Source organism: Eptatretus burgeri, chromosome 7, assembly GCF_056783735.1.
Source record: "Eptatretus burgeri isolate ZD-2024b chromosome 7, Ebu_testis_v1, whole genome shotgun sequence".
NCBI classification, from domain to species: domain Eukaryota; kingdom Metazoa; phylum Chordata; class Myxini; order Myxiniformes; family Myxinidae; genus Eptatretus; species Eptatretus burgeri.
In genome coordinates, this window is record NC_140967.1 from 33,552,063 (window position 1) to 33,568,112 (window position 16,050).

The window sequence follows — 16,050 nt, forward strand, 5'->3', positions numbered from 1 at the left end:
GGTCGGACGTGGACAGTCGTTGGTCTGTGTCACGGATGAGTGGGGGGTTTCCTGCCCATGATACTGTTTGGACTTAGTTACTCTCTACACATAAGTGAGTGTTGTGTTTGGGTCCGTTACTGTTTGTTTGTTTGAGTCCCACGACGGCATTGTTACCATGGAGACCGCCATGTTGTTAAGCGGTGCCGAGCACTCCGTTCCGTTCGAGAGCTTGCTTGAGCGCTTTGAAGCGAGATAGCCGCTTGGCAAGCGATAGCAAGCCGCTTGCGAACGGAACACACCGCAGGTTTCATTGCAAAACAGCAAATAATTTACAAACAAGATGAACCCTCAGAGTGGGAAAACGACGAGTCGGGGAATAAACGACGTGTCCGACTGATGTTGGGAGGTTTGTTGTGTTATTTCACTCCGTAACCTGACGATACGTCACAACATCAAACATTGTTTACCGTGTTTGGAGAGGGATTCACGGACCGAAAACGAAGGGAAAGTCGGTTCGATGTGGAAAAATATTACAAATGGTGGTGGAGGTTGTTGTTATTATTGTAAAATTAAAATTAACGCGCAATGCCGTGACTCGGATTCGAACCGAGGTTGCTGCGGCCACAACGCAGAGTACTAACCACTATACGATCACGGCGAGCTACGTGGGAACACGATGGTAGATCCTTTTGTTCTGTTGTTGATTGTATTAATTTCCTTGCGGTGTATAAAACATTGCGCTGTTCGGTTGATGTACGTCGGTTTTCCCAAATCCTTCAACTTGTTCAACTGAAACTTGGTACATGGATTTATGACACTGAACTAGCGAAGGGAAAAGCACGGTAAACCATGCAGTTGCGGATGTGTGGCGAACACGTGTCAACAACTGTGAGACACGAAATTTTCAAAATATGAGCGGCTCCTCGTGGAATTTTTTTTTAAACGATAATTATGACGTCATAGGTCACGTAGTACGGGCGCCATCTTGGAAAAAAAATTGAAAAAAGTTGCACCTCAATATCTCTGAAACCGCTGCTTCGGAAAAATTGAAACATGTCATCGGTGCCTTCATTATGACGTCATAAGTCCACAAGGACAACACTTATCCGATCCGTTATGAATGTTTTTTTTCTCAGCAACTGTTGGTCTGATGGACACAAAATTTTCACCATCGGAATGTCTCCTCCTGTAGAATATTTTAATGACAATCATGATGTCATAGATCATGTGCTGCAGGCGCCATCTTGGAAAAAACAAAAAACGTTGCACCTCCATGTCCTCAAAACCGTTGACTGTGCATAGTAAGTATTCTATGACTACCATGTAGTTATGATAAGTTACACAAGTTCGAGTTTCAGGGAATTTCGTTAATTTTTCAGAGTTTTGCCCTTTTTGAACTGAGATCTCTCGACATAAAACTGTGTATTTGTGAATTTGTCTCTTCCCCCTCATAAGGCCGATTTCAGAACGGTTTTAAAGGCCAATCGATAATGTGTTCACTACGGTCCATTTTTCAGGATAAATAACAAGAATCGAATAATGTTTTTCATAAAAGATTAATTACGTCTGTTTTGTTGGAAATGTGGACGGCCTCATCGTGGAGCAACTGAGCTAAATACAGCATAACAATTGTGCATTTTGTGAGGAATGCACCAAATGTGGCACACTAGTAGCCCAATATATTATGAACAGATTTGGATATTGGGCCATCTCAAAATTTTGATGGCAATGGAAAATGGCTGCCACAGCCATCAGTGGCTGAATTTGAGATGGCGCAATATCCAAATCTGTTGGATATCCAATATCCAAATCCAATATCCAATATCCAATATCCAAATATTGGGCCAAATCTGGCCCAATATCCAAACACGCAGAACAAAAGGAGTATTCATTTATGTCCGTGGGATGTCCAACAAAGAGAGAAGATGTAAGTACATCTGACACGAAGCCGAAACTTCAGACTTTGGCACCGCGACGAGGCTGAACTGTCAAGATGAAACATCCCAGAAGATAAAGAAAATAGGATCACATTTGTACATGTCGTGTTTTGAAACAACACTTTGTCTTGCTATGCAACATCATGTCGTCCAGTCTGCATATTCGTTGGTTTTCTTCCTTGAGTGCTTAAGCCACTTGGTGAGCACTCCACAATATTTGCAGTCACTAACAACGTTGTGGCTCGCTGATTATAATGTGTAATTGTTATGTTACACCATGATTCCCCTTTTTGTGTGATCTTTCATTACACGACCCGTCACTCGGCAGAGATAAAGCGAGAAGGGCACCCGGTGGAACGCATACTTCCGCCACGCAATGCCTGATCCAGTCGAACATATTCGGCCCAATAATTTTTTGAAACGTCATGTGATACATCGTTTTTGACACCATCTCCCAATGGTGAAGAATCACTTTAAAATGAAAAAAATTCTCGTATCCAGATCTGGATTCGGATCTTCACCAAAACCGAATCAATTCGTTCATCAAACACACCTTACGTGTCCACCAAGTTTCGTCCGAATCCGTGCACAACTTTTTGAGATATCGTACTGTGTATCGTTTTTGGCCCTATCTCTAAATAGTGAGTAATCACATGAAAAATTCGAGTCGTCGGATCCGGATGCGAATCTTCACCAAAATCTGATCATTTTGTCCTTGTCACACACCCAACCTGTCCACAAAATTTCATCCGAATCCGTCCACATCTTTTTGAGATATCCTGTACACAAACAGACAGACAGACAGACAAATGAAAAATCATGCTTAGCACGACACTTGGCAAATTCGTTGATCTTTCCGTGTGGTGGTCCAAGCTGTAACGTCATGGAATGTGTGGTGTTTATTTGTTCGTTTTCACCTTTTTTGACGTAACGTCGTGACGTCAAGTGCGATTATGACGTGATTTGATCCCAGACTATTTCAGCAAGATTGGCTATCACATGTTAAAATTTGAGAACTATTGCTTCAGTAGTTTCGGCTGCACATGAGCGTAAATTTTTTTTTTTTAATGACGTCAATAGGCAAAACTTTGACGTCATACTGTGAAGAATTGAAGGACGTGACGCGTGATCACATGTCGCGCGGCTCACGCACGGGATAGATAAAGCCGAGATTCGGCGCGGTCGGTGGGATTGTCCCTGGGGCATTGTCATTTACGGCGGCGGTCCACTTGGTGCTCGTTGAATGGTAAGAATTGAGAGTATACCGGACTCTGTGCTAATTGCTGATTTATTTTGCGGTGATCTACTGCACATGTATACATTGCTACATATGTACTCCTTGCTGCAACTGTATCCCCTGATGTGCCCGTAGAAGCGGCTTCAATCAAGTGGAATAAAGCCTACACTCTGAAGGTTCTTCCCTCGCTTTCATTTCAATTTATTCCACTTGATCCCTTCGGCTCCCTCAACCGACGATGGACAAGATCTACAAACCGGAGAGGTTCGACGCAGACCCAAACGCGACTGACTCGGAAATGAAAAGGTCGCATTGGTTCCGTTCCTTCTCACACTATCTGACCATCATCGAAGAGGGAGCCGACAAATTGGCCGCCCTTGTGAATCATGTCTCGCCCAGTGTATTCAGGCTCTTTTCGGAGTGTGACACCTACGATGCAGCGATCGACGTGCTGCAGGCGCTCTACGTGAAGCGCAAGAACGAGGTGTACATACGACATCTTCTCAACATATGCAGGCAAGCAGCCGGGGAGACAATCGATCAGTTCCTGCAAGCTCTGAGGCAGTTGGGCAAAGACTGCAGTTTCCGGGCCGTAACCGCCGAGGAACATCGAGATGAAGCGACCAGAGAGGCATTCATCCAAGGGCTCAGGTCAGCCCCCATACGGCAACGCTTACTGGAGAAAGCGCAACCCACTCTTGAAAAGGTAGCCGACCAGGCTCGAGCAATGGATATGGCACAGCAGCAATCTGAGTCATATGGGACACCGATGCTGCTAATGAACGCTGCTACGGCGGAAACTCAAGGAACCCCCCGGGGCACCTCCGACACTGAGGATGGAAATAAACCCGAGGAATCGGATACCCAGACCTCGTCAAACTCCTCAGCCACTACTTCGGTTGGTAAATGCTTCTTTTGTGGGTACAAAAGACACCTCCACAACAAATGCCCCGCCAGAGATGCCACATGCATGAATTGTGACAAGAAAGGGCATTATGCCAGGGTATGCAAATCTACTCTTAGAAAAAATAAACTCACTTCTGCAGCCCTCTACTCACAACAGAAACTAACTGCAGTTTCACCGGGGAATCTATCCAAGGCTATCATCAACGTATGAATTAACGGGCATATGGCTGAGGCTCTGATTGATACCAGTAGCTCTGAAAGTTTCGCCAACAGCTCGCTAGTGAAGAGCAGGAAATGGAAGATCCACCCGACAGACAATACGGTATGCATGGCCTCCACATCACTACAGTCCGGCGTACGAGGGTACTGCAATGTTGAATTGGACGTAAAAGGGTACACACATCAGGATGTAAGGGTACTGGTGCTTCGTGATTTATGCGCACATGTAATTCTGGGTCATAATTTCCTCAAGCAGCACACGAGCGTCGAAATACCCTTTGGAGGAAGCAAACCTCGTCTAATTCTAAATGCTCTGACCACCGCAGAGGTATCGTCCCCCAAGCTGTTTGCTAACTTGTCGCCGGACTGTAAACCGATAGCGATCAAATCACGACGATATACCACTGCCGATATGAACTTCATCACTTCTGAGACCAAGCGATTACTGGAAGAAGGAATTATAGAACCGAGCGATTCACCATGGCGCGCGCAGGTGTTGGTGACCAGCAGCCAGAACCATAAGAAACGAATGGTTGTCGATCACTCTCAAACGGTCAATCGCTTCACCCAACTCGATGCCTACCCCTTGCCGCGCATAGACGAGATGGTCGAACGCGTGACCAATTATAAAATATTCAGCACCATCGATTTGCGAAGCGCCTATCATCAAATTCCCATCCGAGAGGAAGACAAACCTTACACCGCGTTCCAGGCAGGTAGACGCCTCTACCAATTCAGGAGGATTCCGTTTGGTGTCACCAATGGAGTAGCTTGCTTCCAACGAGTTATGGACGACATCATCTTAGATGAAAACCTCAAAGACACTTTTGTTTACGTGGACAATGTCACGGTGTGCGGTAAGGATCGGGGGGAACATGATATGAATCTGGACAGATTCTTGAGCATTGCTAGAAAATATAATCTGACTCTCAACTACGAGAAATGTGTATTCTCGGAAAGGTCAATTGACCTTCTCGGCTACACGATAGCCGACGGCACGATTAAGCCTGATCCTGAACGATTGCGCCCACTCCGTGAGCTACCCCCACCTCAGGACCTGCAGACAATGCGTCGGGTGATCGGGATGTTCGCTTACTACGCGAGATGGATCCCCCAATACTCCGAGAAAATACATCCCCTAGTGCATTGCAAAAACTTCCCACCAGATGCCGCTGTTGTAAAAGCTTTCCACAGCCTCAAAAATGATATCAGTAATTCCGTGGTACTATCGATCGACAGCTCGGTGCCATTCGTGGTGGAAATGGACGCTTCCGATCACGCGATCGCCGCGACGCTCAATCAGTCCGGACGACCCGTCGCGTTCTTCTCGAGAACTCTCTCTGGAAGCGAGCAGAGACACTCAGCAATAGAGAAGGAAGCGTACGCCATCGTCGAAGCGCTGCGTAAATGGAGACATTACTTACTGGGAAACCACTTCACACTCGTCATGGACCAGCGATCCGTTGCATTCATGTTTGATGGGAGAAATAACGGGAAAATTAAGAATGAGAAAATTATGAGATGGCGGATAGACCTAGCTTGCTATAGTTACGACATTGTTTACCGGCCCGGGAGGGAAAACCCTGCTGCAGATACCTTCTCTCGGGTCTACTGTTCGGCGACAATCAGTCGGGCTTTGCAAGACCTCCATGAGTCTCTGTGCCACCCAGGAGTAACCAGAATGGCACATTTCGTGCGCAGACAGAACCTGCCCTATTCTATCGAAGATATTAAACAAATGAATGCTTCATGCCCTGTTTGTGCTGAACTAAAACCCAGATTCTATGGTGCGGCATCTGGCAGATTGATCAAGGCCACTTCTCCCTTCGAGAGACTAAATATCGACTTCAAAGGGCCCCTGCCGACCGAGACAGACAACAGATACATATTCACTGTTGTTGATGAATATTCAAGGTTCCCTTTCGCATTTCCGTGCTCGGATATGACCTCGGACACTGTCGTGAAATGTCTCTCTGACCTCTTCGCTATGTTTGGGAAACCTTCGTACATACATTCAGACAGAGGGCCGTGTTTCATGTCGGCCGGGCTAAAACGGTTCCTATTTGAGCACGGCATAGCAACTAGTCGAACGGCGGGTTACAACCCACAGGGTAATGGGCAGGTGGAACGATATCATGGAATCATTTGGAAAGCCGTAACTCTGGCGCTGAAATCGAGAGGACTGGGGCCCGAGCGGTGGGAGGCTACCCTTCTCGACGCTCTGAATTCCATACGCTCTTTGCTCTGTACGTCCACCAATGCAACTCCTCACGAACGAATGTTTACTCACCAGCGACGTTATGTTGACGGCCAAACGGCGCCCAACTGGCTAATCTATCCCGGAACAGTGTTCATGAAACGCCCGGTACGACAAAGCAATTATGAACCCATGGTGGAAGAGGTCGAACTCATCGATGCTAATCCAGAGTATGCTCATGTCAGGCTCCCGGATGGCAGGGAGACCACTGTGTCGGTTCGCCATTTGGCTCCCTCAGGTACTCCTCCCGCAGGTACACCACTATCTGGCACTCCTCCCTCTGACATTCCCTCCCCAGGTGTTTCCCCCCCCCCCCAGGAACTCCACCCGGGAATGGTGGCGACGGAGCTGCCGTGTTCCACCCGAGAGCGATCGAGGAGTCATCCCCGGAATGAGTCGAGGCTCACCAAGAGGATCGGAAGCCTCCCTCAAGTGAAACCGCCATTTACTCCCGGAGAGGTCGACGGATAAAACCCCCTCGCCGACTCGATCTGTAAAGGGGATTATCGGCATCCTCGATGCTTATGCTCCTATATGCTCATTATATGATATATCGATGCTCATTACCATGCTCCTACAACTCAAAATAATCCTCACTGCTTGGCATGTATGCTTCTGTAGTTCAAATAGTTCGCGTTGCTTGAAATGTATACTCCTATAGCGCTGAAGTAATCATGGTGCGTTAGTTGGGCCTCCAGTTACATTTTAAAGACGGGGAGAATGTGAAGAATTGAAGGACGTGACGCGTGATCACATGTCGCGCGGCTCACGCACGGGATAGATAAAGCCAAGATTCCGCGCGGTCGGGGGGATTGTCCCTGGGGCATTGTCATTTACGGCGGCGGTCCACTTGGTGCTCGTTGAATGGTAGGAATTGAGAGTATACCGGACTCCGTGCTAATTGCTGATTTATTTTGCGGTGATCTACTGCACATGTATACATTGCTACATTTGTACTCCTTGCTGCACCTGTATCCCCTGATGTGCCCGTATAAGCGGCTTCAATCAAGTGGAATAAAGCCTACACTCTGAAGGTTCTTCCCTCGCTTTCATTTCACATACGCTTGCGAAAACTATGCGTAATTTGTAATAAGATGCATTGAGTAATCATTTAGATATTTGAATGAAGTTTAATTTGGCGTCAACCGGAAGTCGCTAAACCGGAAGTCGCTACGACTTATGTCCGCTCACTGAGTTATGTCCGAAAATGTGTTTTCACGTTGTGTGACGTCACATCGTGACGTTTACTCCGATCAAGACGGGGTTTGGACGCGGACCGTCTCAGGTGGATTGCCTATCAGGTGTAAAAAAATTAAGAACGACTGGTCCAGCTGTTTGGGCTGTAGACGACCGGAAAAACAAACAAACAAACAAACCAACAAACATGACAAAATCGAAGATTTCGCCAAGTAACAAACAAGCCGGTTGGCGGCGATGGGTCACCGAGCATGGAAACCATAAGATAAAGAACAAAATGAATATCACATAGCTCGAACACGAGGTCGTCATCGTGTCCCACGGAGCTCGCCGTGATCGTATAGTGGTTAGTACTCTGCGTTGTGGCCGCAGGAACCTCAGTTCGAATCCGAGTCACGGCATTGTGGACTCCATGACACCACAGAGGGTTCATTTTAATTTTCCAAAAATAACAACAACCTCCACCACCATTGGTAATATTTTTCTACATCAAACCGACTTTCCCTTCGTTTTCGGTCCGTGAATCCCTCTCCAAACACGGTAAACAATGTTTGATGATGTGACGTATCGTCAGGTTACGGAGTGAAATAACACAACATCTCCCAACATCAGTCGGACACGTCGTTTATTCCCCGACTCGTCGTTTTCCCACTCTGAGGGTTCATCTTGTTTGTAAATTATTTGCTGTTTTGCAATGAAACCTGCGGTGTGTTCCGTTCGCAAGCGGCTTGCTATCGCTTGCCAAGCGGCTATCTCGCTTCAAAGCGCTCAAGCAAGCTCTCGAATGGAACGGAGTGCTCGGCACCGCTTAACAACATGGCTGTCTCCATGGTAACAATGCTGTCGTGGTGCTCAAACAAATGCTGCCGAGGTCGTCGTTTTTAGCTTTACTTGCGACCGTCACGTGACAATTTCCCGAAACTAATTTATTGTGTTCCGGTGGAGAAGAGTTCGAGGAAGAGGGAAAGGAGAAATGAATGGGGAGTCAGAGGAAGGAAGGATCCCCCTGCCAAGCTTATCCATTCCATGGATCCCACCACTGTGCACGGTGCGGGCTTGAGAAATGGTGAGACCGTCGGTGCCGTAAGTTGTCATTTCGTCCGGCGCGGCTCTGGTAACTCCCGCTCGGTTCGCCGGACCCGAGTCGGTACACGCGACTCGGTTCAGACAGAGCTGGCCGAGGGTGTGGTTTCTCCAGTAGTTGGACGGCATGAGTACTGAGGTAAATTGGAATTAGACAAGTGGACCCTTCCTCACGCCGTCGAAATATTGGCGACCGCGATCCGCTAAGGGACCCGTGACCTTTGGAGTTATCCGGGGGTTACGACCTTTCAATTCCGGTGTTTGGTGTGAGACGACCCGACTGCTCCGTCTGGCGGTCGTCCTCGCCACCGAACCCCGGCCTCCAACAATATTGCTTCATTAAGGGAGATGGTCGTCATATGCCTGCGAGTTTGGAGAGCTGGCAGACTTCATGATCCAGGACCAGCTCATCGAGAAAACAAACTCATCTCGCATTGGAGAACGCTTACTGCTTGTAATGGAACTGACGTTACACAAAGCTATAACCATGGCTTGACAGACTGAGTCGGCAATGGTGGAGGCGAAGATCATAGGCCAAGACACTGCTGGCGACATACAGTCCATACTCCCTGTTCAGACACAGCATTCGCAGAGCATCAAGAGACCATTCAGATTCACTGTGAGAGGTACTTCAGATGAGCGATCTCAACCGGCTCAAAGGAAAACTTGTTATCGATGTGGATCTGTGAATCCCACAGCCAACTACTATGGATGCCCAGCAAAGGATGCCCAGTGCAACAGCTGCAAAAAGAGAGGACACTTTGCTAAAGTATGCCGGGGCTCCAAACGGGTTCACAAAGTGACTGTCGGTGAAGTGAATGTGTTGAGTGTACACAATAGGGCTCGAAATGCTGATAAGATAATGTGCACTTCACAAGTTACTGCTGCCGGGGGAGAGCCGATGGACATTGAACCTATGTTAGATACAGGCTCGGCAGTGTCAATACTTCCCGAATCCGTCTACCTGCAATGTTTCAATAATGCGTCACTGACTGAGCCAAAACTACACCTGGTTATCTACCTGAGAAATCCGATTCCTGTCTGTGGTTACCTGGATGCCGATGTGACTTTCGAGGTTTACTGTGCCCCACTGAATTTTATATAGTGCGGAGCGGCACTGCCATTCTGGGTAGAGACCTGGTTGCTGCACTTGACATGCAACTACTGAATGGTCGCATCACTTCTCCCACTCAAAGTACTGCAAATCAAACCCCAGTCGCAAATGTTACAGGTGACAGCATGGAGAGCACCCTGGGTGGATGTAATTGAGCCAATCGAATCATCAGAGTGGGTTTCACCAATTGTCGTGACAATGAAGAAAAATGGAGGGATTTGTCTGTGCGTGGATTTAAGAGAACCAAATAAAACGGTGGTGATTGATGGACATCCTCTTCCGCATATGGAGGAAATGTTTGCGGAGCTGCGAGGCGGCACACTTTTCTCCACATTGGATCAGCAAAGTCCGTACCACCAGGTCGTGCTGCATGAGAACAGCAGGGACCTCACTGCCTTCATGACACATGAGGGACTGTTTCGCTTCAAACGATTCCCTCATGGGCTTGCTTCAGCACCAAGCTGTTTTCAGAGGATGATGTCTGTCATTTAAAAAAAAAACCAGTCTGGAGCTCGGTATTACCGTGACGATGTAATCGTTTTTGGAGGGACTCCCGAAGCACATGACAAACACCTCAGAGCGGTGCTACAGTGCATCGATGCAGTTGGACAGACACTGAACCTTTCAAAATGCCACTTCAGACAGACAGAGCTGTCATTTTTAGGACATGTAGGACACACAGGACTGAAACCTGACCTTGCTCATGTTGAAGTATCACAAGCACCCCACCGAAAGACCTGCAGAGCTTGCGCTCTTTTGTCGGGCTCACATCATGGTATATGAAGTTCATCCCTAACTATGCATCGGTCGTTGAACCCTTGAGAGAATTACTGCGAGGACCATCCGCCTTCTTATAGTCAGTCACAGCACAGCAAAGTTTCAATTCAATTAAAGAACTGATTGTCAGTAGTCCAGCTCTCACTCTCTTTGATCCAAAGCCACACACTACAGTGACAACTGACGCCTCCGATTATGGCCTTGGAGTGGTCCTGACGCAAATTGATGCTGATGAAACGGTGAAAACTATCGAATCTGCATCCTGAACGCTGACTGAATCGGAAAAACAATATTCCCCCGGAAGCGGGGCAAGAGGAAGCACTTGGATGCGTGTGGGTGACCGAAGTGGAGGACTTATCTCTGGGGTCGACATTTCACTTTACGCACTGACCACAGTCCTCTCACTACACTGCTTTCTACGAAAGGATTGGGAAGAGCTTTTTTTTTTTCTTTTTTTTTTTGTATACCTTGGTCGAGGCTCGTATGAGAGCTAACACACAACTCACAGCTAGGAGGCATGAGACAAGAGGGGCGGGAGTGGAAGGGACAAAACAGTGGGGAACAGACACATTAGGTGAACTGTGGAAGGGAGAGGGATGGGGATGGGACGGGGAACATGGCGAAGAGAAGATGGACATTACAGGGACTTTCAGGAAGGAAAGCAGGGGAATTGAAGGAAGTGGGCTTGGGCGGATTATCGGGGGTAGAAAAGATCGAGGATTTGGATGGGGGAAGATAAGAGGTGGTGGTGAACAGCTGTTTTGAAAGCCTGGAGGGAAGAATGGGAAAGAATAGAGTGAGGAAGTTTATTCCAAAGGCGGGAAAAAAGAGGAATGAAAGAGTGAAGATGAGCAGTGATTCGTGAATTTGGTAGTTTTACCAGAAGGGGGTTGTTGGCGGACCTTGAGCGCCCTGTGGAAATGTGGTGGGGACAAATCGCTGAGAGAGCAGGGGGGGGCAAGGCTGGAGAGGAGTCGGTAGAAGACAGAAAGACCACCGACCAACCTGCGGTGATTGAGTGAGAGGCCCAAAGACTCAGCTTCATTGCGGGAGATGCCGATGATCTTAAATGCCCTGGTTTTCGACAGCGTGAAGCCGAGAAAGGTGGGAGGCAGGAGCACCAGCCCAGAGGGGAGAGCAGTACTCCATCAGGCTATGGACAAAAGCTTTGTAAGTGGTCAGGAGCTCAAGAGGGCCGAGGAAGGACTGAGCACGACGGAGGATTCCCAGTCGGTGACTGGCTTTTGAGGCGAGGTTGGAAATGTGACTTTCCCAGGAAAGGTCATGGCAGATAGTGAGACCCAGAAGCTTGAAAGAAAAGACTTCTTCCAGAGGATTGTTGAGAAAGTGGATGGGGGGGTTTTGTAAACGGTCCTTTCGAAGAGACATAGTGAGAGTGTGAGACTTGTCTGGATTGAAAGACATGTTCCACGTGTTGGACCAGTTTGTGATTTTATCCAGATCTGCAGTGAGCGAAGAAGCTGCTGCTTGCCGGTCTGAGGGATGACAGATGGTACGGCAGAGGGTGGAGTCGTCGGCAAAGAGAAATAGAGGATTTTCCAGAGAGTCCGAGAGATCATTGATGAAAACCAGAAAAAGAACAGGGCCCAGAACGCTACCTTGAGGAACTCCAGCCTGCACAGGAAGAGGGGATGAAAGAACTCCATTTAGGGCCACACGTTGACTGCGACAGGAGAGGAAGTCTGCGAGCCATGAGTGGAGATGGCCTTGAATACCATGGGAAGAGAGTTTGGTGAGTAGGGCAGGGTGCCAGTCTGTGTCAAAAGCACATGATATGTCCAGGGATACGGCTCGGATTTCCTGTCTGGCATTGAGGACCTCCATCCATTGATGGGAGAGCAGTAGCAGCATATCCAGGGTAGAGTGACCTGGTCTGAAACCAAATTGATGATTGGAAATCAAGCCATTGGAGAAGAGGAAGGATTTCATGTCTGAAGCGATGATGGATTCCATCACCTTGCTGATGATTGGGAGAAGGCTGATTGGTCTGTAGTTACAGGGATCTGTTTTTGCACCTTTTTTATGCAGGACAGTAATGTTAGCAGATTTCCAAGCAGATGGCAGATGACCTTGGGCAAATGAGAGGGTGAATAGAACAGAGCTGGAATGTGTGTGGACGGATGGTCCGCACGGCTTCTGTCATTTAATTATGACATTCAGTACAAGCCTGGCTCTGAAAATGATAGAGCTGATTGCTTGTCTCTCCTTCCACTGCCTACTTCAGAGACAAGTCTGGAGGACGATGTTGAGGTTGTCGTGCTCACATCGACCCTCACTGCGATGACAGCTGAAGAATTCAAAACTGCCTGTAATTCCTGCCCCATTCAAACAAAATTGCGTGAATTGCTTACAAAGCGCTGGCCAAAAACGTCAAAATGCCAGGATCCTGATCTCCTTCCTTACTTCAGATTGCAAACTGAACTGTCACGACAAGAGGACTGCGTGATGAGAGGTACTCACCTCCTTCTTGTCCCGGAGGCGATACAACCGCATTTTATGAAATTAGCACATGATATTCACCAGGGCTAGTGAGGACAAAAGCAGCGGTTAAGAGATCTGCATTGGTGGCCGGAAATGGATGCGCACATCAAGTCTGCAATCAAGACTTGCATTACATACCAGCAGCACTACAACACAGCTGTGACACACACATCACCACTACAGCCGGTTCCTTATCCCGATGGCGCTTGGGAGAAATTGGCAATCAACATAGTGAGGCCTTTCAACTGCTCCACTGGATTGTAGTTTCGCTTTCACTCTCATTGATTACTTTAGCAAATGGCCAGAAATTGCCTCCACCTTTTATGTCACTTCCGCTACAGTGGTCAAGTTCCTGTCAACTGTCTTTAGCAGAGAAGGTAACCCGCAAGAGTTGGCATCTGACAATGGTTCACAATTCACATCTCAGGAATTTGAAACCTTTCTGAAAGACAGAGACATTACCCACAGGAAGGCAGCAGTGTACGACCCGCAAGTGAATGGGGGGAAATTGAGCGATTCAATAGAAGCTTAAAGGAAAGCTTGCTCACTGCTAACATTGAGGAGGAAAGACTACAAAACATTTACAACGGACTTTCTTCAAACATTCCGGGCAACTTGACTTGCCACAACACAGCGATCACCTGCTGAAGTGCTTCACAGGAGAGAGATGCACACCAAGCTACATGTATCTGGTTTGCAGATGCCGAAGCCAAACACACCATCACACAAAGACGCGGCGCCCACAGTGCAAGAGAAGCAGAACAAACAAAAGGTGTACACCGACATACGCCGTGGAGCAAAGGATGTGAACTTTGAATGTGGATCCTTCATCCGAGTGAGGAAACCGGCAACCTCCATGAAGGACAATCCAAATTTTCAGCGTCTCCCCAAGTTATGGAGCAAAGAGGATCTCACACGTACAAACTGTCCGATGGACGGATCTGGAATGCGTCTCATTTAGCATCTGCCTGTCAAAGAAATGCAAGAGATGATGCTGAGCCACCACTACTTCCACTACTTCCTGACATCACCGCACCACCAGCACCATACACATCAGAACCTGTGCCGGTCGGCCGGGATGCCAGAATTCCCAGACCCCCAGTCTGGACTCCAGATGATGTGATGATGTAATGTGAAGTCCTTTGAGAATAAGAAAAGGAAGCGAATTTAAACTGTTGCCATGTTTATTACTTCCTGTTTCATGGCTAATCCATGCTGTGGCAATTACTACATTTCAACTTCTGGTTCATTGATATTATTGTTGTCCGCTGAGATCCAGTATGCACGTGGTCAAAGAAAGGGGGACACTCGGTTGAATAAAACCGTTGGAGGACATTGAATTCCTCATTCTTGGAGCATTTTATGACAGTCACGTGGTTTGGCAGCCATTTTTTTTTTTGGTCTTCCATTTGACTTGATATCGTGTTTTTAGGTCCTCGTGGAGGATCTCGAAATCTTACTCATGTTGTTGTTCTTGTGGACTTTTTTGTTTCACAGCCTACAGTTTTCATCGAAACTTCCTGAAACTTGGCATATATATGTAAAAATACTCTGCGCAGACAGTAACCATCTCCGATTTTGAAAATTCCTCCGAGAAAAAAAGTTATGACGTCAAAATATCTTCGCTAATGGAAATCGCCTAAAAAATTATCTCCGAAACTCGGCGAGCTTTTTGAATTCTGTTTGCGGGAATCAAACAGGGTATCAGCAGAGATGAATTACCGCACATATGATACATCACTATGACGTCATATCAATTTTTATGACGTCATTCCTATTTTTTGACATTTTTTTGTTTCACAACCCATAGTTTTCATCGGATCTTCGTGAAACTTGCCATGTATATGCAGAAAGCCCACGCGCAGGCAGTAACCATCTCCGATTTTGGAAATTCTTCCGAGAAAAAAAGTTGACGTCATAATATCGCCGCTAATGGAAATCGCCTATAGCCCAATACCATTATCTCCGAAACTAGGCAAGCTGTTTGAATTTTGTTTGCGGGAATCAAGCCGGGCATTAGCACAGATAATTTATCGCAAGCCTGATACGTCACAATGACGTCATATTCGTTTTTATGACGTCATCATTAAGAGGACGAGGATCTTAGCTCATTTGAGCTTGTTTTAATTATAAATTTGTCACCAGAAGAGTTGACTCACACCAGGTGGTTCCGAAGACTGCGTGCGGTAAGTATTCCATGAACACCATCTTGTTGAAAGGTGAAGTTCATACACTTATTGTTGCTTATACTTTTCATCCAAATTCTTAACATGTTGTTAAGCGGTGCCGAGCACTCCGTTCCGTTAGAGAGCTTGCTTGAGCGCTTTGAAGCAAGACAGCCGCTTGGCAAGCGATAGCAAGCGGCTTGCTAACGGAACACATCCCAGGTTTTATTGCAAAACAGCAAATACTTAATTCAGCAAATTATTCACACGCAAGTTGGACCCTCAGAGTGGGGAAACGTCAAGTAGTGGAATAAACGACCTGTCAGTCTGATGTTGGGAGATGTTATTTCACTCCGTCACTTTGACGATACGTCACACAGCATCATTTATTATTCACCTTTTTTGGAGAGGGATTCACTATTCACGGACCGAAAACGAAGGTAAAGTCGGTTTAACGTTGGAGAAAAATATTACAAATGTTGGTGGAGGTTCTTGTTATGATTGTAAATTAAAATGAACCCGCTGCCGAGTCATGGAGTCCGCAATGCCGTGACTCGGATTCGAACCGAGGTTGCTGCGGCCACAACGCAGAGTACTAACCACTATACGATCACGGCGAGCTACGTGGGACACGATGATGTATCCTTTTGTTCTGTTTTTGATTGTATTAATTT

General features: G+C 47.1%; 2 non-coding genes across 2 annotated transcripts; both read right to left on the reverse strand.

Annotated features, from left to right (window-relative positions):
- Positions 1 to 568: 568 nt before the first annotated feature.
- TRNAH-GUG (transfer RNA histidin (anticodon GUG)) lies at positions 569 to 640 on the reverse strand. The gene has a single exon. It is a non-coding gene; the product is annotated as a tRNA-His (tRNA).
- A 15,281-nt stretch (positions 641 to 15,921) lies between these two features.
- Positions 15,922 to 15,993, reverse strand: TRNAH-GUG (transfer RNA histidin (anticodon GUG)). The gene has a single exon. It is a non-coding gene; the product is annotated as a tRNA-His (tRNA).
- Between the last annotated feature and the right edge of the window lie 57 nt (positions 15,994 to 16,050).